The sequence below is a fragment of the Heloderma suspectum genome, chromosome 1 (assembly GCF_057233095.1).
Source record: "Heloderma suspectum isolate Gila_16-S chromosome 1, 16-S_ref, whole genome shotgun sequence".
NCBI lineage: Eukaryota > Metazoa > Chordata > Lepidosauria > Squamata > Helodermatidae > Heloderma > Heloderma suspectum.
Genome location: NC_139458.1, coordinates 433,220,444 through 433,247,782, shown reverse-complemented (window position 1 = coordinate 433,247,782; position 27,339 = coordinate 433,220,444). Strand labels below are relative to the sequence as shown.

The following is a 27,339-nucleotide window of genomic DNA, read 5'->3' as shown; positions in this document are numbered from 1 at the left end:
AGAAGCAAGGGAGAGGGAATTCTCCAGAAAAATCTCTGAGAGTTTTTCCCTTGATAAAGACCAGGTTTGAAACACATTGGGAATTCAATTGGTGCAGCTATTTCCTTTTTGATTTTTATTTCCAGCCATACAGCTGTTTTTGCTGATCACTATTGGTACTGAAGACTTAGTCCTTCCTCTATTAGCTTTTTGTTTGCTCTACCCCCCCCTCCCCAGCTGCTTTCCTAACCCATGGGGTTACAAGATAGATCTGCTCCCATATATTTATCCCTCAAATAGTAAACCAGTTGGGGAGCTTTGATTTTAAGTGAATGTCTGGCAAGAGAGGGTTAAGCCCCCTCCCCCCTCACAACACTTCTCTCCTCAAGTTTCAAGCAAGCAAGCAAAAGTTTATTGTAATTAGCAGACAGCCATTATACAACCTCACATACATGTATTACATCCATCCCCAAGGCTTTTGCACACAAGTGCAAGGCCAGTGCAAGAAATTTAGCAGTTCTAAAAGTTACATATTTGTTAAAATCATGTAATAAAAAAAATAGTTTTTTAATAGGTGACCATCCTTTCATGTGAACCAACAAGGGAAAGATATATATTTTCTTTATAACAGAATAGGCATCACATTCTAAAATAAAATGGGTAATATTTTCCAAAATTAAAGGATTACAACAGCAAACTCTACCTTCCTTGGGGATAAACTGAAGGCACCCCATACAATCTGCCAATGGAAGTACATTTAGCCTTGCCCAGGAAAAGATTAATCTTATCTTACTAGAGTAAGTCAGTGGTGGTTTAAGAAAAGAAGGGACCAAATTTGCATATATCATGTTTGATAAACAGCTTGGAATTTTGGCCAGTTGGGACTGCATCTCAGTATCTTTAAGGTGTTGCGGTAGTACTGACTTTGCTCTATCATAACCCAGTGTCAGTCAGAAGGGAATAGAAAACCACATATTTACAATAATGAAGAGAACCTTTGGTCTCCAAGTAATGGGGCCCATTTCCTCAAGTTTCCAGTCCTCATGGGAGATTTTTCTGAACAATAATAGCAAATATCTAACTGAGAAAAGGAATCATGCAACTCTCTGCAAAATCTACCTTGGTTCTGGGGAAGAACCAATCCAGTGCCAGAGCTGGTGGTGGAGGACAGATTCCCGCCCCCCACATGACAGCATCTTTAAGTAGTGTTTTTCTCTCTCTTATACAGCTGTATAGCTACAGTTCATATGAGCTTTTCTACATGAGGCATTTATTGTGTGCTCATTATCCCTTGCTCATGGTGGTCCACAGGTTGTCTTGAAACAACATTGTGACCCTCTGGTTTCACTTCTATGTATAAAGAGTGCTTTCAGTGAGTTTTATTAGAGCAGGGAAAATGTGGTATTATTTGTGAAAATGAAAGAAAACACTTTTCCCACTTATGCATTTGCACTATTCTGCTATACTACAGTGCCACCTACAGGCTATGTAGCTAAAATGCAGGAAAGGAAAGCTCATCTTGTAGTGCCCAGCTCTCAGTTCCATGACAAAACCAAAAGTAGATACAGAGCATTAACAGCCTTGTGTAAAAAAGCCCTACACAGTAGAAAGTAAAGGGGCAATGTCTCAAGAATTGCTGGGTTGAGTGGCTAAATCTCCTCCAAGTGACTATATTCATTAGGAATTAAACCAGTTCCTATCTTCTGTATGATGCTGGCTGACTCTTCATCTGTGTAACCCCATCCTGGCTTTCTCTTTTTTTCTTTTTTGGCTCACTTGAGAGAGTGGTAAAACATTCAGAAGCATCTTTAATATACATATGAAACATGACAAAGGGGTAAGGACCTAGGGATGCTGACGAAATTTGAGATGGACTAAAATGAGCTTAGATTTCTAAGAATCTGTTAGGATTCCTTTAGCCCCTGCTTTATTTCAATGCCAAAAACAAACACAGACGAGAGGCTTCAGTCTACAGTTTTTAATCCATTACTTCACAGGGTCATACAGATGCAAATCTTCAGTGACTCTCAGTCTACAAAGGAATGCCTTCTGGGGATTCAAAAGGAAGTTACGAGAGTTGCCCGCTGATTGAAGAGAAAGGCGGTCTCACTAGCCTGACTTAAGGGGGGGGGGTAGGTCCCTTTCTTCTCATGAGGCCTCTAAATACAGCTTTTCATTCAAAGCTAATCGAGTAGACCATCTAAGTTCCACCCCTGCATTCTCTCTCTTTGCTCTGCACCTGTGTCTGGCATCTATTAGGTCAGACTCCCCAAACCTTGCCTCCTCCTGTTTGCTACCTCTCATGGGTGTGTGTGTGTGAAGAGGGACCCTCATCCTCAGCCAGCTGAGGCCCAATCATGCCTGGACTAGCCTGGGAAAACACCTCCCAAATGTCTGGCGGTTCTCCTTCAGAATCTGAACTGCTATCCCATTTGCTGTGCTCAGAAACACCCCTGACAGAATCTGACCTGCAGAATCCACTGCAGAGCAACCCCTCAGGCTGGGCAGAGTCTGTGGACTTTCAGATTTATTTATTTTTTTACTTTCCCAAAATTGATGCATAATTATTTGTAGGAAAATATGCATGTTTCTGCTGAGGAAAAGTTGAATGGAACGGGGGACAATACACTAAATGTTACGTACTATGCTAAATTATATAAATTCTTACAAAATCTCTTAATAATTTGAGTATTTTTCTGCATGACGAAAAATATCTGAATCTGTGTGTGAGCGGATGATGGAACAAAATGCCTGATGATCCATGAAACCCAGATGGAGTGGATGTTTTACAGTCTGTACATCCCTAGTAGAAACAAGGAGAAATCCACCAGGTGCAGGAAACAAATGCAGTGATCCAAGTGGTAAAAATCCAAATGCATTTCGAACAAATAGTTCTTAATCAGAGGTCTAACCAAAAAAAGAGAATTCCTCAGATTTTTAAGACTGGCCTCAGAACCCCTGCTACCTGCCCTTTCCATGTGGAATGCAGGCCTAAGAGACAGTGGGCAGTATCTAGGGATGTCAGAGAATTCCGCAACGGATTTCGGTGAGGCCGAATGCCAGTGCATTTGGCCCCCCGAAAACCGTCGTGGAACGAAGCCCCTGCCCCCCTAACCCACGAAAGGCACGTGGGATGAAGTGCCCGCCGCCCCCACCCCACGAAAGGCGCACGAAATGGAGCACTTACCTGCTCCCGTCCGTGCTGCTGTGCGAATGGTGGCCGTCCTGCGGCCTCCATTTGCTTTCTCCTTCTTCAGCCGTGATAGGCTACATAAATACTTACGTAGCCTATCATGGCTAATGCAGGGACGCCATTTTCATCCCTGCGGAGGCCGTGATAGGCTACGTAAGAATTTATGTAGCCTATCACGGCATGGGGAAAAAACCCCCCAGCATAGACAAATGGCTACCGCCATTTGCGTACACTGGGGTTTTCCCCCTGCTGTGATAGGCTATGTAAATACTTACGTAGCCTATCACGGCTCACTGCAGGGATGCAAATGACGGCGGCTATGACACCTGCCATTTGCGTCCCTGCAGGGCTGCACAGCGGCTGGATGTCCGGCTGTGGGCGGCTGGAATCGGCCGGCGGCTCCGTGGCTTGGCCGTGGAGTGGAGCTGGCTGGCCAGGATTCTGGGGGGAGGCACAGAGCGCCTCCCCACCCGGCGAGGATTCCGGGGGGAGGGTCGGAGTGCCTCCCCCCCCCTGCGGAGCCTGGCGGAGCCAGGTAAGCAGGTTTTCGTACACCCCTAGCAGTACCCAACTGTGTCATTCTGTTACTGTGATGTTGTGCAGGCAGAGATTCGGTTCTGAACTATGTGCAAGAGAAGAATCTAATTAAAGTTATGTTTGTGCAAGTGTGGTTGTGCAAGCAGTTTTGCAATGCTCTTGTGCAACTCATTGTGCGATGGCTTTGTGCCTGTTGTGGAACCCAGTGTGCAAGTGGTTGTGCAACTTCTTGCACAGCCGATTGCACAAGACTGATGGGCAACCACTTGTGCAACAGAAAGATTCAGCAGAGGTCCACTACAGCTATTTGAGTTTGTGAAATGACACCATTGGATACTGCTCAGGGCCTTTTTTGGTGTTGGCACCACATGTCTGGAGCTCCTGCTCAGTGGAGGTTAGACAAGCTGCCTCCATTTCTGACTTTTGGTGGAAGTTAAAACAAATTCTATGGAAGCTGGCATTTATGGAGTGATCTGTTTTTTTATTTGAGATATATGGTGCTGTTTTGTCTTGCTGCTTTTTGCTCTTTAATTATGGCTATTACTGATATTGCTAAATTCAGTATGTAATGTTAGTGTTTGTGTTTTATATTGTATTCCTGATCTTTTCCTGTAAGCCACTTTGATTATTATTTTAATACAAAAATAAATGAACTAAACAAAACTATACACTAAAACAGTTGTAACGTTTAAAATGACTAGCTGCAGAAGGTGCTGCTGACCATTGCTGGAGTCAAGAAGTCAGCAGCTCCTTGTGGGACTAACTTGGGTGGGTTTGCACAATCATTTTCAGCCACAGTGGCCATTTGCGGCATTTGCCAGGCACCTACGGGTGCCTGTTCTGTAACCCAACCCCCACATGTGGGTTGGCATGTCGTCTGAACCTGGTGAGAGTGGGTTGTTGGCATGGCTCATAAACCACCCAGAACCCATGGGATGTTTTAGGGTTGTGGGTGGTTTGTTAACCAGGCCAACAACTCACCCTTGCTGGGTTCAGATAACATGACAACCCACAGGTGTGGGTTGGGTTAGGGAATGAGTGATAACCACAGTGGCTTATTTAAGCCACTGTGGCTGAAAATGATTGTGCGAACCAGGTCATTGTCTTTAATATACAGGTGTACAGGGCATTGAGCAGGGGGTTGGACTCGATGGCCTTGTAGGCCCCTTCCAACCCGACTATTCTATGATTGTATGATTGTATGAATGAAGGATCAAACACATTCACCCTTTGCAGATTTCAAGATTCATCAATATCTTCATGGTTTCTAGCACATTTTAGATACTGAGGCCCCAGGGGAATAGAAGCTGTGGAGACACACACTGAATTGAGCCAGGAGATCATTAGGGCTTAGACTGAGAGGACCTATTTTCAATGAGGTGAATCCAGAGCAAATTAGTCATACTTGGGTCCCATGTGAAAAGTTAGTCATGATTAATGTGATCTTAATGGGAATTTGACTTGACCCGCTGTTGGGAATCAGATCTAGAACAGATCAACATCTAGAACTCAAAGAAGAGATTATTTACAAGCATGAAAATGACACACCTTTCATCACATTTGAACAAAATGGGCTTCAACCTATGGTATCTATCTATCTATCTATCTATCTATCTATCTATCATTAATCACCCATCTGGCTGGTCACCCAGACACTCTGGGCGATGTACAACAATAAAAACAGTTCAAAACAATAAAATTCTACTTTAAAAAATCATATTACTAAAATTACCCTAACCCATCCCAAATGCCTGCCTGAACAACCACGTTTTTAATGCGTGGTGGAAGCTCATTAAAGAGGGGGCATGGCGGAGTTCCCTAGGGATCTTTTGCATTTAAGGTATTGATCAGTGAGTCACAATGATTCATCCTGGACTGTTTTTGGAGAGGCACAGTCCTTCTTCCCTCAAACAGAAATCCATATTGAAATTAAGAACCAAACATTTACACGTATATGTTCGGAGCCGTCTATCCGTCATCACTTAGGTTTGGAGCATGTTGCGTAAAAAACACAGTTGCCTGGGCGAGTTACACCACAGGGCATTCTGCATCTAGTAGAAGCGGGAACGGGACTCCAAACTATCGTCAGGTTCTACTGTAAAAAAAGAAACAGAAAATCCCATCATGATTTGGAAAGGAACCTGCCCCACAGAAAGATATTCCACACATTTAGCCAGAGGACATGGAAGGGAAAGCGCTGATTTAGTTGAAGCTCTCATCAAAATAATGGGTTTCATTCAATGCCACATGAATGGACTTCCGCTTGTACAATGGAACTTTCCCTTCCTCTCCTTCCTCCTGAACTTAGGGATGGCATGGGTGCCCAATTCAGTTCGGGAATCCAGCAGATCTGCTCCTGCCTGCACCCCCGAGCACTGCCTGAGCACTACTCACTGAGCCCTTGCCCCTGCTCGCCCCCTGCCCATGCTCGGCGAATGGCCTGCACTCATCCCAGCAGCCTCATCGAGCTTTGTGGTTGCCATTTTTTGAGAAAGAAAATGGTGATTGCAAAAATGCTCAAATTTGCGCACCCATGAAAATGCGCATTTTGTGAATGTGCATGTTCACATATGCACTAAAATGCGTATTTTATGAAAAATGCACATTTTCGTACACACACTAATGTGTGCCTTTGCAAAGATGCTCATTTCACACATGAGAATGTGTGCATTTGCAAAATGCACATTTTCGGGCATACAAAAACATGTGCATTTTTGCGATCGAAAATTATTATTATTTTTCGAAATGCTGACCACAGAGCTCGACGAGGCTGCTCACCAAGCAGGAGAGGGGCTTGAGCACGGTCCAGGAACCAGCGAGCTGGGGCTAGGGCTGGGGCTGGGCAGTCCAGAGAACCCGGCTGGGGGTGAGTTCACACATCCCTACCTGAACTGCCCAAATCTTCTCCAGAGAGTTCCACAACTCTCTGGAGCAGATTTAGGGTGCTCACTAGGGGCTTCAGAGGAGAGGGGAAAATCTGTTCTGCCAGTGGATACAACCCAATTACATATCTCACTGGAGCTTGCATAAGAATTCTTTCCCCCATCCCCTCAATAATTTTTAATATACATTCTATCAGCGTGTATAGTAGAATAATCTATATTGTAATGCACCAAGGGATTTGGTAGTGATAGAGACTCTCACAGTAATTGACTGAACTGTCAGAGGGAGGGCAGGCTGAGCTGAAGAGATTTGCCCTATTGGCTGAGCTTTTCTGATTGCGCAGCCCTGTAGCTAGCTGCCAGTTAGCAGGACTAGAACCAGAATTTCTTGCGTTTGCACTGAGAAGGCAGAAACAGTTCCAGCATAGCTCCACCACCCAGGCAGTTCATTGGTTCCTCTTGACCTGAGCCAACTACAAATATCTTGTTTTTCAGGCTCTCTGGGAGCTTTCCAGGGCTAAATTCATCTGCTGCATCAGCAGACGTCTCCTCATGTGACAGGACTTCATAGAATCATAGAATGATAGAATCATAGAATAGTAGGGTTGGAAGGGGCCTACAAGGCCATCATGTCTAACCTCCTGCTCAATGCAAGAATCCAAGTCAGAGCATCCCTGACAGATGGCTGTCCAGCCTCGTCTTGACTCTTGAATGCCTCCAGTGTGGGAGAGCCCACTACTTCTTAGATCATAAACCTTTAAAATTATAATCTTCTTTATGTAGTATTTCCAACTGACTATTTTTAATAAGATTACAGATTTAATGTTTCAATTGAAAAAAGCAGGAATCCAGAAGACTTCTGTAAGCGTTCTGTTACAATTATTGTTTAAATCATGCATCCATATTATTTTTATTTATTTATTTATTTTATTTATTTATTAAATTTATTAATCGCCCATCTGACTGGTCACCCAGCCACTCTGGGCGATGTACAACCCACCATAAAACAATTTAAAACAATAAAATTTTACCATTTTGTTTTTAAATACCCTAACCCACTCCAAATGCCTGCCTGAACAACCACGTTTTTAATGCACGACGGAAGCTCATTAAAGAGGGGGCATGACGGAGTTCCCTAGGGAGGGAGTTCCACAGAGTGGGGGCCACCACAGAGAAGGCCCTCTCCCTCGTCCCTACTAGTCTAGCTGTCCTGGCTGATGGGACAGACAGAAGGCCATCTGAGGCTGATCTTGTTAAGCGGCCTGTCTGGTGTTGCTGGAGGCGCTCCTTAAGATAGGCTGGGCCGGAACCATATAGGGTTTTAAAGGTCAAAACCAACACCTTGAATTTGGCCCGGAAAACAACTGGTAACCAGTGCAACTCCTTCAGCACTGGAGTGATGTGATCTCGCCGGCGGCTGCCTTTAATCAGGCGAGCCGCCGCGTTCTGTACCAGCTGCAGCTTCTGAACTGTCTTCAAGGGTAACCCCACGTAGAGCGCATTACAGTAGTCTAAACGAGAGGAGACCAGGGCATGTACTACCGAGGGGAGCAGATGGTCGGGAAGGAAGGGGCGCAGCCGCCGTATCAGATGGAGTTGATACAGTGCTGTCCGGCTCACAGCTGACACCTGAGCCTCCATGGACAGCTGGGAGTCCAAAATGACCCCCAGGCTGTGGACCTGGTTTTTCAAGGGTAGCCGTACCCCATTCAACACCAGGTCAACATCCCCCAGCCTCCTCTTGTCTCCCACCAAAAGTACCTCGGTCTTGTCAGGGTTCAGCTTATTCCTCCCCATCCAGCCACTCACCGCCTCCAGACATTTGGGCAGGGATTCTACGGCCAACCTTGGTGAAGATTTGAATGAGAGGTAGAGCTGCGTGTCATCCGCATATTGATGACACTGCACCCCAAACCTCCTGATGATAGCCCCCAGTGGCTTCACATAGATGTTAAATAGCATCGGGGAGAGGATGGAACCCTGTGGCACCCCACAAGTAACTGGCCATGGGTCCGAAACCTCCTCTCCCAGTGCTACCCTCTGGTACCTGCCGGAGAGGAAGGACCGGAACCACCGCAATACAGTCTCTCAAATGCCCAACCCCTCCAGGCAGTCCAGGAGGATACCGTGGTCAACGGTATCAAAAGCTGCTGAGAGGTCGAGGAGAACAAGGAAGGAGCATTCACCCCTATCCAGAGCCCTCCTCATATCATCCACCAAGGTGACCAAGGCCGTTTCTGTCCCATGCCCAGGCCTGAAGCCCGACTGAAATGGGTCTAGATAATCAGTTTCTTCCAAGTGTGCCTTCAACTGCACTGCCACCACCCGCTCAATCACCTTGCCCCAAAATGGCAGATTTGAGACTGGGCGAAAGTTGTTCAGAACTTGAGGATCCAAGGAGGGCTTCTTTAAGAGTGGTCTTATCACTGCCTCCTTGAGGGCTGATGGCATCACTCCCTCCTCAAGGGAGGCGTTCACCACTGCCTTGATCCCCTCACCCAGTCTCTCTCTGCAGCTCATAATGAGCCAAGATGGGCAAGGATCAAGTAAGCAGGTGGTCGGCCTTACAGATGAAAGCACCTTGTCCACTTCATCAGGAGGAAGAAGCTGGAACCGATCCCACAAAACCGGTTTGCCACAGGCCGCCTCTTGCTCACTAACTGTATCCATAGCATGCAGAGTAACACACCTAATCTGATCAATTTTATCTGCAAAGTGCCTTGCCAAAGCCTCACAGGAGGCCTTAGAATGCTCCAGTGGTTCCCGAGCCACAGGACCGACCAGGCTCCGGACCACTTGGAACAGTCTCCTGGGACAGCACTCTGCAGACGCGATGGAGGCAGCATAATATTCCTTTTTTGCTGCCTTCACCGCCACGTGATAGGCTGAAGATACAGCTCTAGCCCATGTCTGATCGTCTTTGGAGCGAGACTTCCGCCACCAGCGCTCTAGCCGTCTCACCTCCTGTTTCAGAGCTCGTAACCGCGGATTGAACCATGGTGCAGTCCGAGCCCTGTTCAGGGGGAGAGGGCGTTTCGGAGCCACCCGATCTAATGCCCCAGTGATTGCGGCATTCCAGCCACCCACCAGGGTCTCGACTGAGTGGCCGTTGGCATGCCCCAGAGAATCCCCAAGCGCGTTCAGGAATCCATTTGAACTGTGATTCAAATTACATATATTAATATTATATTAGAACTAATATGATATTATAATAATATTATAATATTATATTAGAATTAATATGATATTAGAACTGTGTATTCAATAAACTGTATGTCATTCTTTTACAAGAGCCTCATGTGGCGCAGAGTGGTAGGTGACAGTATTGCAACTGAAACTCTCCCCACGACCTGAGTTCGATCCCAGAGGAAGCTGGGTCCCAGGTAGCTGGCTCAGGTTGACTCAGCCCTCCATCCTTCTGAGGTCGGCAAAATGAGTACCCAGCTTGCTGTGGGAAAGGTAGTCACGACTGGGGAAGGCAATGGCAAACCACCCCACTACAGTCTGCCATGAAAACGCCAGCGAAAGCGGCGTCCCTCTAGGAGTCAGCAATGACTTGGTGCTTGCACAGGAGGATCCTTTCCTTTCCTTTCCTTTCCTTTCCTTTCCTTTCCTTTCCTTTCCTTTCCTTTCCTTTCCATTCTTTTACACGAGTGGTCTTCTTTCATCGTGGTAAGCGAAGAATGCATTTTGACTGGGCCCTGAGTGGATCAGGCCTCCAGATTAAGACAACTTGCCATCCATTGCATTATAAATTGTCATAACATAACCATACTCTATCATACGCTGGTATTGTACAATATCATGCTAAATTCATCAAATGACATTCTAAGAAGTGTTAATATCTATGGGTGCAGGATGACCCAGGTTTCCTTTTGGAGGAGCTCACTGAAGGCTTATTTGTATTTTGTAATATTGGGTTGGATCCAGGATCTGCCGTTTGCAAGAGAACAGGCTCCTATTGTGGAAAAACTCAGACCATTATGATCATATATATGATTTCATATGAAATATGTTAACTATTGATTGATTCCTTCCTTCTGTAATTCATCTAAATATTAATTTCACTAAACAGTTGCTAATACCATTTTCAGCACCCTCATCAAGTTAGAATCCCTTGGGAAACAATTCCAGTTTAACACTTTTTTTGGATTTGCAAGACATATGTCTCCTAACGATTAACATGTCAGTATGTACCTGAAGGACAAGTGAACAATGTTCAGAGAACTGTGGGTAAACACTTTGTGATGAGTACTTACAGTTCTTTCCAGGATCCAGGACAGAAAGGACAATCCTACATGAGAGAAAAACATTCTGCTCTTGAAAGAGATGCTATCAAGGCTTCCAGGATGACTGCATTTTTTTATTTAAAGAAACGGGTGTTTTGCTCCTGGAACAGCAAGGTCTGCCACTTTAACGCTCCCAGAACTACACAACAGCATCTCAAGATTGGTCTTCCTTATACTTGTGGTGGTGTCCTGTCTCTTCTAAGGTGAAACTTCATCCAACTTTCTATGATGATGATCTGCCACTTTCTTTTTGCTGACTCATTCATCCTTGGCCAGGCTTACTGCAGGTAAGGCATGGATGGGGACCCTCTTTCAGCTCAAGGGTGACATTCATTTTTGGAGAAGCTTTGGGGAGCCACATTCCAGTGGTGGGTGAGGTCAAAGGCAAAGGGGGCAGGACCAAAGGCAAAAGGGGTGACTCCAAAAATATAAAAAAAACCCCACAACCCCCCCCAGCCCATTTTAGCTTACTTGCAGTAACTCAGCCTTAGGAGAGACATTTGCATGCTGCAGCTCATGCAAAATGCACCGGCCAGCTTGATAGTGGGGACTAGAAGGTCCACACATATAGGACTGACTCTGGCCCGCTTGCACTGCTGCTTATATGCTTCCAAGCTCAATTCAAGGTGCTGGTTTCAACCTATAAAGCCCTACATGACTTGGGACCACAATACCTGACAGCACACCTCTCCCCAAATGAACCTACCCACATGCTATGTTCGGCATCTAAGGACCTCCTCCAAGTGCCTCCTCCAAGGGAAGCTCAGAAGGCAGCAATAAGGGACAGGGCCTTCTCAGTGGTGGCCCCCATCTGTGGAACAAACTCCCTGATGAGGTCCACCTGGTGCCAACATTGTTATCTTTTCGGCACCAGGTTAAGACCGAGCTCTTTTCCCAGGTGTTTGGCAGCACACCATGAGTTTCAATTGGTCCTGGATATATCTTTAGTTATGAGTGACTGTTCAAAGTTGACTTTGAACAAATATGTCTTTGTGCATATTGTCTGTGTGCTTTTATGTAAATGGCTTTGAAACTTTGTATATTGTATTTAATGTTTTAACTTCTGTAAACTGCCCAGGGAGCTTCAGATACGGGGTGGTACAGAAATGTAATAAATAAATAGATAAATATTATCATTATCATTTCAACCTTTGAGAATGGAGGAAAAACTTGCACAAAAGCTAGGAAACCACCAAACAACTGGCAGTTGGAAGAAACAGGGTGAGGCCAGGGGAAAGGGGATGTGGCCACCTGGGCCATATTGCAACCCCAGGAGGGCTGGATTTGGGCCCCAGAGCTAAGGCTCCCCACCCATGAGGCAAGAGTTGGAATCCTTCTAAGTCAGCTGTTTGATCTTTCAAATGAAAGTAAAGTCAGCTAGTCCCCCCACCCCAGAAAGCTATAGAAACAGGGTTTCCCTAACATGAATAAAGCAGATGCAATCAGGTGGGGGATTTTGTGTGCTATTAAGGATGACTGAGTGGGAGAGAGGCAGAGTGGGGCTGACCAACATGGCATCATCTCCTGGCAAGTTCTCCAGCACAAGAGCCACTAAAATGAACTCCTGTTCATTTCAATTAGGGCTGTGCAACCCATGAACTGCAACTAGTGTTAACGAGTGGAATGGTGAATGTGATTTGGGTTTTCCTCCTCAGGGACCAAATGTCTTGGAGTACAAAAGATGGTGTTTGCACCAAGCGCTGTTAGAAAATTTTAGAAGGTGCATGGGACATTTATAGAGCCATCGTACCATCCTAATGTATTTCAGGCTGTAATGCCAGTTTTCAGAGGAAAATTATTTCTGCTACCTGCAGCTGCATAAGAAAGAAATCCAAACAGTCCAGAGTGGCACAGAGTGCTCTATTTAGGATTGTCACTTCTAAATCACAACCGTAAATTGCATCAGAGTAGGTCCTGGTTATGAACTCGTATTGGCCAGACGATGGAACCCAAAGCAGACCTGTGGTTAGAGCCACAGGATGTAACAAGCGTTTTGGAAGGTCCAGGGGCAAAGCTGAAGGTTTCTGGTTGGTTCAAGGGTGAAGCCTAACATAAAAGCTGTCCATTCATCTATGGTTCAGAACTAAACTAAACTAAATTAGAAAGCTGCAAAGAGACCCTGCCCCCAAAATATGCTGTGAACTTGAACACTATGCTTGAAGTTCATGTTCTGTATAGACAAAAGCATACGATGCTTGGTTCCACATGTTTTCTGCTCCCAACACCAGCCCCTCCCCCCCGTATATTGATAGATGTCAAGAGACAACAAATTTGGTTGGAATAAGACAGGAGGGTAAAGTCAGGGGCAGCGGGGAGAAATTTCATTAGGAATTATGGGCAGTATCCATCAGTGTCATACCACAAATTCAAATAACGCTAGTGGAGCTCTGCTGAATCTTCCCTTTGCCAGAGTGGTTGTGCATTACTGTCATGGAAAATGGCCATGCAAACAGTTGTGCAACCACTCACACAAAGGGTCACACAACTGTAATGCACAACTGGTTGGATATTGGATTGCACAAGTGCAGTGCACAACCGGTTGCACAATGAGTTGTGCAAGCATAATGTGCAACCTCTTACCAAATGTAACTTTAGTTGGATTCTCCTCTTGTGCATAGTTCAGAACCCAGTTTCCACTAGTGCAACATCACTTGCGCTAGCAGAATGAAACAGTTGAATACTGACCTATGTATATAGCATGTTCATTACTGAAACTCAGTCATCCCCAACAGGATCAACCCATCAAGGGTGGGCATGGCTGGGCAGCTGTTGAGGGTGACAATGGTGGTGAGAAGGTAGACTCACTGAGGGAGAGGGGCATTGACGGTGCTTTGCCCAAGGGCCCTCGAAAACCTGGAATCGGCACTGCTCCCCAACCTGGTGCCCTCCAGATATTATTTTGGACTACATCCCCCATCACCCCTTGATGATTAGTCATTCTGACTGGGGCTGATGGGAGTTGTCATCCTAGACATCTGGAGAGTGCCCAGTTGGGGAAGGCGGCCCAAAGTGCCTCTGCAGTCATGACAGAAATACATTTGTTGTGTATTTCAAATCAATGTGTCTAACTAGCAATGAGCAGGACTGTGGTCAAGAGAGATCCAGAAGATCCAGCAATGTCATCAGAACCAAAATCATGCTTGCATTTTTCTTCCTCTCTCAAAATAATAGAACCTGGGGCCATCCTTTGAAACTGATTGGTAGGAGATTCAGGGCAGATAAAAGGAAGGATTTCTTCACACAGCACATATTCAAACTATGGAATTTGCTACCACAAGATGTAGTGATGGCCACCAATTTGAATGGCTTTAAAAGGGGGTTGCACAAATTCCTGGAGGAAAAGGCTATCAATGGCTACTAGTTCTGATGGCTCTATGCTTCCTCCAGTACCAGAGGCAGTGAACCTATGTACACCAGTTGCTGGGGAACATGGGTGGGAGGGTGCTGTTGTGCTCATGCCCTGTTTATGGGTTCCTGGTTGACAGCTGGTTGGCCACTGTGTGAACAGAATGCTGGACTAGATGGACTCTTGGTCTGATCCAGCAGGGCTCTTCTTATGTTCTTAAGACATTTAAAAACAGGATTTCAAATCCACGTTTTCAGTCAGCATATAAGGCATTGATTAAATAGTCATATGGATTAGGGATGTATGGACTGTGTAAAATCCGCTCCATCTGTGTTTTGTGGATTGTCAGGAGCCTTTCTTCTATCATCCACTCACAGATGAATGTAAATACATTTTTTTCATCATGCGGAAAAATACACAAATAATTACATAAGGGGTTTCGTAAGAATGTATATATTTACCTCAGTATGTAACATTTAGCGTATTGTCCCCCATTCCATTCAACCTTTCTTCAACAGAAACTTGCTTATTTTCGTATGAATAAATGTGCGTAAATCTCGGGAAAGTAAAAAAAATAAACATCCGAAAGTCCACGGACTCCCCACGGCCTGAGGGGGGATGCTCTGCAGAGAATTCTGCAGGTTGGATTCTTAGAAATACGAGCTCATTTTAGTCCGTCTTGGTCTAGCATTCCTAGTATGGATTAATCTGCTTTAGCAGAAATGCAGCCCTCCACCACTTCCTGAAGCAAATAAATAATCCATATCTTTTATCAAGATATCAAGGTGAACAACCAAACATTCATACACGGCATCACTTACACTTGCAACATGATGCATGTCTACCACAGTTGGCTGGAAGAATTTCACCAGAGTCGCAATCATCATCTGAGAAGGCCAGGCAGTGGCCTCCCTGCTCAGTACAGGTATATGTTTGTCCTGCACAAACGGAGCAAACAATTCAGTTGTTATTTGGAAGCAAACTTGTGCTGCAAAAAATAGTAATAATTGGTCATATACTTAGAAAGGTGAACATCGATGGGGAAAACGCTGGTTTGATTGATCAATACTGTCATATATCTCATTGGAGTTAGTTAATAATTTTCAATTAAGATCTATCTATCTATCTATCTATCTATCTATCTATCTACCAATCGCTTTTAACATCTATGCAGCTATCACAGATAGCACCTGTAACAATACAAACTGGACTATTATTTTCCATCTATGTATTTTATGTGCTATAGTTGATGACTATATTCATCTGTTTAACATTAGCTATTTGGATTGTATTATTTTCTCTCTCCCTTTTTTAATGTACATTGTAGTGGCCTGTGGCTTTAACCAATAAAGTTCTATCTGTCTAGTTAATAACTTTATTTTGTGCCCCAAACACAATGGAATCAACTAGCAGCACTTATAATAAGAATAATCTATACTGCAATGAGCTAAGGCATATTTTGTGGTAGTGATGGTGGGGGTTGGCTGAGCTGCTCTGATGTCATAGACATCAGGAAAAAGGAAGGCAGTATGGTCCGTAGCTGAGCTGCTCTGATTCTGCAAGGCCTAGGAAATCAGGCATTAGGCGAACAGCGGGTGGGGAATAGCAAATGGAGGTTAGATGCGGTAGTGATCCAGAGTACTGATGGACAAATTTCAGTTTCTCTCACTTTCTCATTTTTCCAATCTTAAGTTCAGCAAACAAGTTTCCTAATATAATACATTTTTGAATGTTATTTTCACAGATATACACTTTTGTGTGCTCCCCTAATACATCTTTCTACAAGTTTTTCTTTTTTTGATTGGAGCACTCCATTGCAAGATACGGAGAAGTGCAAATTTCTGAGTATAACTGAGTTTCAGTTCACGTATTGGCTCAAAAGTGCAAAATTAGGTAAATTTGCATTAAAATGTGAACTGAATTAATTGACTGATTGATTAACAGCATTTCTACCCCACCCTTTAGCCCCAAAGACTTCCAGAATGGCTTAAAAAGATCAATAGAATGACGGCCCCTGCCCTCAGGCTTTGTCCTCCATCTCTAATGCAGAATACAGATGGTCACCAATTGGTGGACCAGAAGACATATCCAGCTTCCACTGCTGTTCTTCACCAGCCTCAACTCAGTTGGTCATGCTGGATCAGTCCAGCAAGCTGTTTCTTCTCACACAGTATATCCCCTTCAGAATGGAAAATGAGAGGCAGGATAGTTGCTAGAGAAGCTGCTCAGGACCAGGGGCTTGAGGCCACAGTGATGATATTATGGTCTGTCCTCAGCTCTGGAGGTGGTCCCAGAAGCACCTGCATCCTAGCAAGGGCCTTTGGGAAGATGTCCCATTCCTCGGAGGAAGGGGTGCCTGTGTGCCAAAAAAGAGAAACAATGTCTCTTTGAGCAATACTCCCCTGGCCTTGTAGAACAGATTGGCTGTCTTAAGAGCAGGAGACAAAGCACTGCTTCTCTTTCACCTGGCAGGGTCCCTTCTCTCCAAGGAATGGGAGATGGTTCCAAACAGTGACCTCTGAGTCAAACTTCTATTTCTGGATGTGAAAAGCATTTGCCAGCCAGAAGAGAACTTCTTTCCTTTGGACCATCTTTGTTTTGGAAATTCCAGCCCCTCAGGCTGAAAATCACCAAAGTGCCCCCCTATTTTGTAGCAAAGGTGGACATGTGGTGGAGAGAATTTTCCCTAGTCCTATTGCCCATCTGTCTAAGCTACCCGCTTACCTGCAGCAACATTGAGGAGGATGCCCAGAGCAAAGAGAGAGTAAAGAAACCTCATGGCTGATTTTTTCCCTGAGAATTCAAGGCCTTTGGAGGGAAGCAGGGCTGAGGCAGATGTGGAAAAAACCAAGAGGTTCTGTCTATTTATAGAGTCGTGGAGACAATAGAACGTTCTGACATGTGCCCCTGTGCTTGAGGGTGGAGCACATATAAATTGTATGTAGACTTTTCTATTGTGTTGTGCGATTTGGAAATACTTCAGTACTTAACTATGAACCCTTTATTTATCACAAAACTGTCTTCAAGAACCAACTCAGCAACTGAAATTGGTGGAATCCAAGACTTTGAGCTTAACTCACTCCTGAGTCCTTGAGATGATGATGCAGTTGCAAACTACTGCCTGAAATCAATGTGTATTGACTAGGCCTAGGAACTGCCGACCTGCTGTAAAACTGTGTGAATTCAGTACTGCTGGCCTGAAAAGGTATGTACCATGAAACATCACTTCTGATAGGCTGGCCAGGTATCCTCTATCACCCCTGACAGTACACTATAGAAAGGTGACAACCAGGTTGCAAACTTGTCTACTTAAAATCCAGGATTCCAGAGAGATGCTGGGTGCACAGCTCTCTCTCTCTCTCTGGTAGTGGTGCTGGAACTACATCAGAGCTGGCTAAGGGGAATACGGAAGAGGAAGAAAGGAAGCGTGAGCATCCTTTGAATTTCCCAGGGACATGCAGAGGCTTTTCATCGCTTGGCAGCAGCTAAGGATGTTGGAAAAATCTGCAATGGAATCAAATTATTTCAGATTTCTATGAATCTGACCCACAGATTCCACAGCAGACCGGCTTTTTCTGAATTGCATGGATTCTGCAGGCTTGCAGCCTGTTTCTTCTTTTTTTTACTTTCCGGAATATTATGCGAATTTAGTTATAGAAAAATATCTTTTAAAAAAAACTGGTTGAAAATGCACATTTCCCTGATAGGCTTAAGCATAAAAGCATTGGGGGGAGGGGGATTGGTGCATCGGGGGGGGGGTGATTTGTGCATTTTCAGAAGTGTGAATTGTGCAGATTTGAGAAATTGGAAAAAAAATCCAATTCTGCCAATGAGCAGATGATGGAATGAAAGGCACCTGACAATCTGGGAGAACACAGGCAGAACGGATTTTACAAATCCATACATTCCTAGCAGCAACTGTGTTACCTTTGGATCAGTGCCTTTGGATTAAAATGAAGTTAAAGAAAAATAGAAAGACCATCACCTGGTGACCACCTTGTCTCACAGTAAGAACCTCCCCCAATTGCTGCTTAATCTTTATGGTAAGAGCCTTGGGCCACTAGCCTATTGAGGGAGCTCCCTTAAGAGCCCCCCTTCCCCCTTTTTCTTTTTAACCTGCAGAGTTTATTTATGTATTTAAGGGTGCAATCCTATGCATGTTTGGACAGAAAAAAAAGTCCTACAACTCCCAGCATTCCCCAGCCAGCAGTGCTGGCTGGGGAATGCTGGGAGTTGTAGGACCTTTTGTCTGTCTAAACTTGCATAGGATTGCACCCTAAAGCATTGTTATCCTGTGCCTCAGTCAAAAAGGCTCCCAGAGCAGGATCCCAGAGCAGGACAGTCCCTACCCATAGGCTTGCAATCTACAAAGACATGGCACAAAAGGAAAATAGGGTGGGGAGGGAAGAGGAAAAATAGCATGTGGTCTTTCAGCAGGGCAGGTGGAATGGCCCTGCTTCCCATCCCATCTCCCTCTGTTGCAGCCTGCTGGAATGCCTGTTGGTGATGACCACTGATTTACCACTAAAGCTGCACTCCTAAACCTAGTTTATGCCAGTCAGTAAATCCCACTGAAGACGATGTGGTTGATAATGTGTGGGGAAGATCTAACTCCCGCCAGAAGATTTTCTCCATAATCCAGCCATAATTCATTTAATCACCACCTGAATGGTTGTGTAGCCTATTCATTTTTTTAAAAAATTTAATTGATAGAGGTTTAATGATAAATGGAAGTAATTAATTGACGAAGGGGATTTGATTTGGAGAAGGATCTGGCTGGGGAATTAATGGGAGGTAAATGAACTGGAGAGGAATATTTGGGGGGAACTGGGAGTGGGATGCAAATTAATTGAAGGATTTATTGTGGTGATTTGGATGGGAAATCAGTTGGCTTGCCTTCTGTGAAATTAATATTGTAGTAATTGTTTTTAAAATGTGCATCTATATGTAAGCATTAATATATAGAAACATGTGTTCTCTTTTGTCCTCTTTCTCATCAGCGTATATTTTTTTTTTTGGCAATGGTAATCTACTTCTGAAAAATGCTGTGCTGTGATAATGCTGTGATACACAACCCTTGTCTTATTACATCCTCTTAGCAGCTCCTTCTCTGCACTTCACTCCAGGCTACACATATCTTAGTTTTGCTTTGGGTAACTTTTCTCATCTTTTAGTAGGATATACATTCCTTGTTCCTTTCTTTATGTGCAAATGAATAGATTTTCACTAACTTTCCAAAAGGTTCTTCCAATTTCCCTCAACCTGGAAAAAGAACAAAGGGAAAAATTAGTTAGCAGCAGTAACGTAATGAAATTTATGGATGCAATGCCTGGACTTGTCTAAAGAGGGTACCATTGTTTGAGGAATCTGGGTGGCAGCTGTAAACTCCCCCCACCCCAAACCCCCCAAAACAGTTTCCTCTGGCATAGATCTGAAGCCATCAAGTATTATAGTTGGAGGGCAGGGAGAAAGGGTTGATTTTAATCTAGTTCAGATAGGGATGCTGGAGAAATTCGAGACAGACTAAAACGAGCTCAGATTTCTAAGAATCTGATGAGCAGAATCCGCTGCAAAGTGCCCCCCTCAGGCCGTGTGGAGTCCGTGGACTTCCAGATATTTTTCTTTACTGTCCCGAAATTTACGCATATATATTCGTAGTTAAATACTAGGGTTGGCAGAGAATTCCGCCGCGGACCCCGATGAGGCCGGATTCAAAAGAATCCAGCCTCCGGAGTCCGCGGCGGAATGGAGCACTTACCTCCGCCTCCCCTTGGAATCCGCGTGAAGCTGGCTCTCCGCAGTGATTCCGGCCGGCTTTGTATCGCCAGCGATATGGCTGCCATTGCCATGCCGTATCACTGAGGAGGAAGGAATCCAGATGCAAATGGCGTAGAAGATGCCACTTGCGGCCGTAAAGCCCTTAGTTCAAGCTAATTGCAGTCAACAAGAATAAATCCCCAGTGAACCCTAAATGAGAAACTTGGGGAACCTCTGGCCCATAGCACATCCCCCTTCAGCCGGAGGCCTCCCAATCTCATCCTCCATCACCCCAGTGGAGAATTATGTTGCCTCCGATGTCAGCGGGGCAGCGGATCCGCTCTGCGTTTCAGTCAGAACTCTAAAGGAACTGTCCACGGTGCTGAACCTTATCCCCAAAATGCATTCAGCACTTTGGACAGCTCCCTTAGAGTTCTGGCAGTTTTCTGACCGAAATCCAGCCTGGATTCCGACCCCACTGAAATAGGAGCCACCAGCCTTCACTGCTCCACCCACTCCTTCACACAGCAATTTGGATTTTTAAAAATCTTCACTGGTCTAGATGGAGCCTAATTCCCAAACAGTGGGCGGGTGGGTATGTTGGAGAATCACAACTCAGGAAGGAAGGGATGAACCTCCCCTCCCTGAACACTTCCATCTCAATAATAATCCGCCCCTACACCTGTCATCAGGGTGCAGCTTTGGCTTAGTGGTTAAGATGCTGAACTGCAGACTGGAAGGCCGGCAGGACAGCAGTTCGAGACCCGAGTGCTGCATGACGGAGTGAGCTCCCGTCTTCAGTCCCAGCTTCTGCCAACCTAGCAGTTCGAAAGCAAGAAATTGCAAGTAGATAAATAGGCGCCGCTTCGGTGGGAAAGGTAACAGCGTTCTGTGCCCCTCGGTGTTCAGTCATGCCGGCCACATGACCACGGAAGCGTCTTCGGACAGCGCTGGCTCTTCGGCTTAGAAACGGGGATGAGCACCGCACCCTAGAGTCGGACACGACTGGTTGGGGACACCTTTACCTTTACACCTGTAATCATATAAATAAATAAATAAATGAGGTGTAGCTGCATGCTACACATTGAGCATAACATGTTGTTTGACTCTTAGTGAAACCATAGCAAGACCACAGCAAAGGGCTTCTTAATCAAGCAGTCCCAGGGATGTAGACAGAGGACAACAGAAGAAAGTGCCACCAGCCCTTTGCCCACCCGCAGCTGAATTGCCTGACACCATCTTACCTCTCCATCCCATATGTGGTGCAGTGGTTAGAGTGCCAGACCAGGACTTGGGAGACCCACATTCTTGCCCCCACCCGCCCGTGAAGTTCACTGGGTGACTTTGGGCCAGTCACAGACTCTCAGCCCAACCTACCTCACAGGGTTGTTGTTGTGAGAATAAAATGGGCAGGAGGGTGACCATGTTAGCTGCTTTGGGTTCCTTGCAAGATGAAAAAAGGCAGGATCATAGAATCACAGAATCATAGGTTTGGAAGGGGCCTACAAGGCCATCGAGTCCAACCCCCTGCTCAATGCAGGAATCCAAGTCAAAGCATCTCTGACAGAGGGCTGTCCAGCCTCGTCTTGAATGCCTCCAGTGTGGGAGAGCCCACCACCTCCCTAGGTCATGGGTTCCATTGTTGCATTGCTCTAACAGTCAGGAAGTTTTTACTGATGTTCAGCCGGAATCTGGCTTCCTGTAACTTGAGCCCCTTATTCCGTGTCCTGCACTCTGGGATGATCCAGAAGAGATGCTGGCCTTCCTCTCTGTGACAACCTTTCAAGTACTTGATTAGTGCTACCCTATCTACCCTCCTCTTCTCAAGGCTAAACAGGCCCAGTTCTTTCAGTCTCTCTTCACAGGGCTTTGTTTCCAGTCCCCTGATCATCTTTGTTGCCCTCCTCTGAACCCTCTCCAGCTTGTATGCATCCTTCTTAAAATGTTGTGCCCAGAACTGAACACAGTACTCCAGATGAGGTCTAACCAGTGCTGAGTAGAGGGGAACTAGTACTTCGTGTGATTTCGAAGCTATGCTTCTATGAAAGCAGCCCCAATTAGCATTGGCCTTTTTTGCAGCCACATCACATTGTTGGCTCAAATTCAGCTTGTGATCTGTAACAATTTCAAGATTCCAGGATATAAATGTAATAATAAATAATCATAAATAAGACTCTATTTGGTCTTGCTTGAGGCCGCCCCCCACCGTGGAGCCAGCACTGGTTTCTGTCTTCCAAAACATCAGGAGGTAGGCCTCAAGCCTGATTGGTAGTGAGTTTTGAATTCTGAGTGAGAGCAAATAAGGCTATCATTTGATCCTTTCCCATAAGTTAACACTTTCCAGCTATCTCTTCATGGTTGTATAAGCTTATATCATTTCCCCACTGCAGGGGGTCATATTGTTTCTAAATCAGAGAGAGAGAGAGAGAGGGAGGGAGGGAGGGAGGGAGGCCACCGCTTCTCATGCCTTTATTCACAATGGGGGTGGTTATTACAGTCAGGTGCTTTGGCTCATTTCACCTTCCTTCACAGTGTGCAGCTATGAAGGAAGCATATTTTCCTGTGACTTAATGGAGGGTTGTCACATACAGCTCTGGGAAGCCTGTCCCTTGGAGCCACAGTTGAATGGATGATGTTTGCTGTGGAAGAGAAAATACAAGGTCGGTAACAGGAAATGGCTTGGCTTGGAGAAATGGGATTGTGCCTGGATGCCATAAATCAGGGATGGGCAACTTGTGGCCCTCGGGCTAATTTCAAAAGCCCTCTGCAAGCAATCAGTTGAGACGTCTCACAAGAGCAAAGTGTCTGTCCTGGCAGCCCGCTGGGTGGACAGAAAGAGAGAAGGAGAGAGAAAAAGAGCAGAAAGAGAGAGATGGAAAAGGAAGTGGTCTTCCCCACTGGCATGAGGTCCCTGGCCCTGCAGGAAACAGAGTCCTTGCCATAAATGAATGATTAAGGACCCTTATGAGACAGCTTGGCAGCTGAGGTTATCACTGGAGACCCTTCTCTGGGAGGCTCTGTCTGTAGAGGCCACCCTCAGACAGGTGCTTTTTAACTAGGGGAAAGGCCCACTCAGTGGCAGCATCCCAGTTGTCCGAGCTGGCGTCAAAGGGATGCATGATTGGGTACTTGCCAAGGGCCCACACCGCAGCAGGGGCCCGCTGACAAGAGCCCACTGGATTTGCTCCTCTTCGCTATTGCAACCTGCTTGTTCGCTCCAGCTCAGGCAACGGTGGTGGTGAGGAAGAGGAGCAGCAGATGTCAGTGCCTGCTTGCTCACTGGCTCTCTGCCTGTCAAGGAAGCAAGTGGTGGTAATGGTGAGGAAGAGGACAAGGAGCATTAGCAGCTGGTGACAATGGTGCTACCAAGAAGGTAGTCTTGGTGACAATGGGGCTGCAGCAGCTGGTGACAATGGTGCTACCAAGAAGGTAGTCTTGGTGACAATGGGGCTACTGCAGCTGGTGACAATGGTGCTACCAAGAAGGTAGTCTTGGTGACAATGGGGCTACTGCAGCTGGTGACAATGGTGCTACCAAGAAGGTAGTCTTGGTGACATGGGGCTACTGCAGCTGGTGACAATGGTGCTACCAAGAAGGTAGTCTTGGTGACGATGGGGCTACTGCAGCTGGTGACAATGGTGCTACCAAGAAGGCAGTCTTGGTGACGATGGGGCTACTGCAGCTGGTGACAATGGTGCTACCAAGAAGGCAGTCTTGGTGACGATGGGGCTACTGCAGCTGGTGACAATGGGGCTACCAAGAAGGCAGTCTTGGTGACGATGGGGCTACTGCAGCTGGTGACAATGGGGCTACCAAGAAGGCAGTCTTGGTGACGATGGGGCTACTGCAGCTGGTGACAATGGGGCTACCAAGAAGGCAGTCTTGGTGACGATGGGGCTACTGCAGCTGGTGACAATGGGGCTACCAAGAAGGCAGTCTTGGTGACGATGGGGCTACTGCAGCTGGTGACAATGGGGCTACCAAGAAGGCAGTCTTGGTGACGATGGGGCTACTGCAGCTGGTGACAATGGGGCTACCAAGAAGGCAGTCTTGGTGACGATGGGGCTACTGCAGCTGGTGACAATGGGGCTACCAAGAAGGCAGTCTTGGTGACGATGGGGCTACTGCAGCTGGTGACAATGGGGCTACCAAGAAGGCAGTCTTGGTGACGATGGGGCTACTGCAGCTGGTGACAATGGGGCTACCAAGAAGGCAGTCTTGGTGACGATGGGGCTACTGCAGCTGGTGACAATGGGGCTACCAAGAAGGGTGCCTTTCCCAAGGGCCTTCAGAACCTGAGAGTGAGCATTGTCAGCTGTGGCACTCCCTCTGCCTAGCGCCCTCTTCCTCATCCTTTAAGTGCCAAGCAAGTTCGCCCTTTGCAGAAAAGTCGCATACAGTATTTCATAAATTTAAATAAATAGAATTAAATGAATGTCCACGTTTTGCGGGGTTTGCTTCTGGAAAGAAACGTAAGGGTTCTGAGTGGGAAAACCTTGTTTTCACCTAACATAAATTCCAGAAACAAAATACTTCGGAGCCTTTTGCACACGTCTGTGCTGCTGTGTTCATTACAACGCTGCAATACCCACCTTGCTGATTGCACTCAGTAACCCCCTTGCAGCCTTTCGCCGCCCATTTTTTCAGCACTGCTCACTACAGAGACTGCAACACCCATGATATTCTGATCTTAGTTCTATCTCATTTATTGTTCATTTATTTACTTATTTACAGCATTTTTACCCTGCTCTTCAGCCAAAAAAGGACTCCAAAGCATAATAATAAGGCAGTCCCTACCCTCAGGCTTACAATCTAAAAGACATGACTCAGAAGGAAAATGGATACAGAGGGAGAAGGTGGGGGGGGGGAGCAAAACTCAGGCCCCAGTTCTTAATGTTGACATTCTTTTTGGCAGGAAAGAGTGAACCAAGCTCCCTCCAGCTGTGCCTTCTCTGGCCAGTGGATGGGGCCATGTCGGTCTCCCCTTTACCATGATCTTCCTGGGAGGCGGGGGTATGTAGCCTCCCAGTAGGCCTTGGTTTTCTGGCCCATGAATGAGGCCAGAGTCTGCGGTTCCAGAGAACAGTAAGTTGGACCTGTGCATTCCTTCTGGCAGGGAGGAGTGAAACAATGGGTGAAAGTCATTTCCCTATCAAAGACCCATGTCTGCAACTGCTGCCCTCTACGTTTATGCTGCTCTTTGACTTCCATTTCTGGAACATAACTAAACAGCCCAGCTGTCTTCTGCTTTCTTGCAGGTGGGGAGACGGGGACAAAGACGCTCCTGGAAATGGGGAGCAGGAGAAACGTCCTTTTTTTTTTTTTTTAAGAGGGGGTTGACTATGCTTAGCTCACCTAACTTTATGAGGTGGTCACAGGCTTCTCTCCTTTGTTTCATCATCATTTTGAGAACCTCATGACTGCTTATAGCAAGCAGCATGAGGCAAGGTCCTGGACCTTTCTTAAAGCAGCAGGGAGAGCACTAAAAAAAGAGCAGATTGGGCTGCCTGTGTCAAAGTGCTCACCTCACCCAAGGAAGGAGAACAGACCCAGCCCAATACATTTTTTTTTTTTTGTCTGAGGTGAAAGACAAAATGGAGTCCCTTCATTCTATATACAGAAACTGACACGGCTGGCAGTTGAATCTTACTTCAAAACTGGTGAGGGAATGGCATTCTCCACCACACTGAGGGCAGCACACTAGCTTAGGGGACTCAGAGAAGGCTTATTGGCACACACAGTTCTGTCCTCCACCCCCAGGATCTGCTGCCTTATGCAGCTGCCTCACTCCGCCCAATGGTAGGCCCGGCCCTGAGGGAAAGCAGAGTACTTTGAAAATGTTGTCCCCCAAATTAAGGGAAATGTCTCCCATCGCTCCAAAAGCAGCAGAAAATCACCCCCCCCCACACACACACTTTCAAAAGGACCCCGCAAAAATTGAGGGATGATTTTCAGATCGCCTCTACCATGGTAGCACAGTAGGGGGACGCACTGTGGTGAACCATTGCATAACTGAATGGCACATTTTTAGGGCATGGTCAAATTAATGGCAGAATATTTCAACACTTTGAGGAAAAGGGGGTTGAAAATTCAGCTCATTGAGATTTGAACACCAGGAAGAGTTGTGTTTTCCTTGGATCGCTGTTTAAATTCGAGACCACAGCCCAACATGGACTTAAGCCCGCTGAAATCAGTGGCAGGCGTGTGCCTCAATCTGCATTGAATAGTAGCCAGGGCAGGTCACCCAAAGCACGATAGCTACAAGCCAAAGAGAAGTGGCATATTCCAACAGTTTTAGTGAGGGATGTCATGCAGCCTGTCAACTCTCCCCCACACCCAAGGGAGGCACTTCCAATATTAGGATTAGTCTTTCTTCCTTGTGGCTCAGGGCAACAGCACAGGCCTTAGGCATTTTGGCACCTGAATGAAAAGTCAGAATGACACACAGCTGCCTACTGCGTTTTACACTGTAGCTCCTTGTTATAAAGAACACACAGTGCCCGAGATCAGAAGCAGGAGTGTGGCAGCCTTCTGAAACCCATTGCCGTGAGCAATTGCTTCAACTTGCCCTGTTAAGCAGTATCTAAAGCAACACTTTCCTCTTTCCTTTCCTGTGAGCACATCCATCCTTCTACTTTCTTCTCCCGGCCTCATTGTCCCACACTACGGCCTCGTTAAAGTCCTTGCAATTCATTTGTATGGGTTCCATCCCTTACCTGGAGCAGCTTGGGAAAGTATTAACAAAAAAGCAAAGAGATGGCGAAGGATCTTCATTGCAGAAAGCTGGATGACATTCCACCCGAAAACAGACAGGATACCACCACCAGAATAAGGAAGACCAATTTTTAGGCAGCACAAATGTTGAGCTCTGGGGGAAATGGATGTTGAACTCCTTGCTATTTGTAGAGCTCAGCACAGGTCCCTTTAAAAAATGCTCACCGTTGCAATCCTGGCAGCCTGACAGCTTTGATAGCATCTACCTCAACAGCAGGGAGTTTTCTCTCACAAAGGCCTGCACATTCTGTCCTGGAAAAAGGAACCAATTGTGTCTTATCATCACATCTAACGTATATGTATTCACAGTTTGGTGGTAGTTCTTTTGTTGTCTGGGTACATATTGACATGTTGCTCATTAGATGACATCTACATTGCTAACCTTAAGAACATAAGGAGAACCATGCTGGATCAGCTGACCACACAGGGGCCAACCAGATGCCTGTGTGAAGCCCACAAGCAGGACATGAGGGCAATAGCACCCTCCTGCCCATGTTCCCCAGCAACTGGTGTACAGAGGGATACTGCCTCCGATACTGGAGGTAATATATACCCATCATGACTTCTAGCTACTGATAGCCT

General features: G+C 46.0%; 1 long non-coding RNA gene across 2 annotated transcripts; it reads right to left on the bottom strand.

Annotated features, from left to right (window-relative positions):
• Nucleotides 1–1,944: 1,944 nt before the first annotated feature.
• On the bottom strand, nucleotides 1,945–26,885 carry LOC146360325 (uncharacterized). Of its 2 annotated transcripts, XR_014787000.1 has the most exons (6): nucleotides 26,700–26,885; nucleotides 20,666–21,016; nucleotides 19,458–19,488; nucleotides 15,048–15,164; nucleotides 10,851–10,885; nucleotides 1,947–5,804 (listed from the first exon to the last, which is right to left on the bottom strand). It is a non-coding gene; the product is annotated as an uncharacterized LOC146360325 (long non-coding RNA). The 2 variants fall into 2 exon arrangements; XR_014787001.1 differs by lacking the exon at nucleotides 10,851–10,885 and having other exon boundaries at nucleotides 1,945–5,804.
• Nucleotides 26,886–27,339: the final 454 nt, after the last annotated feature.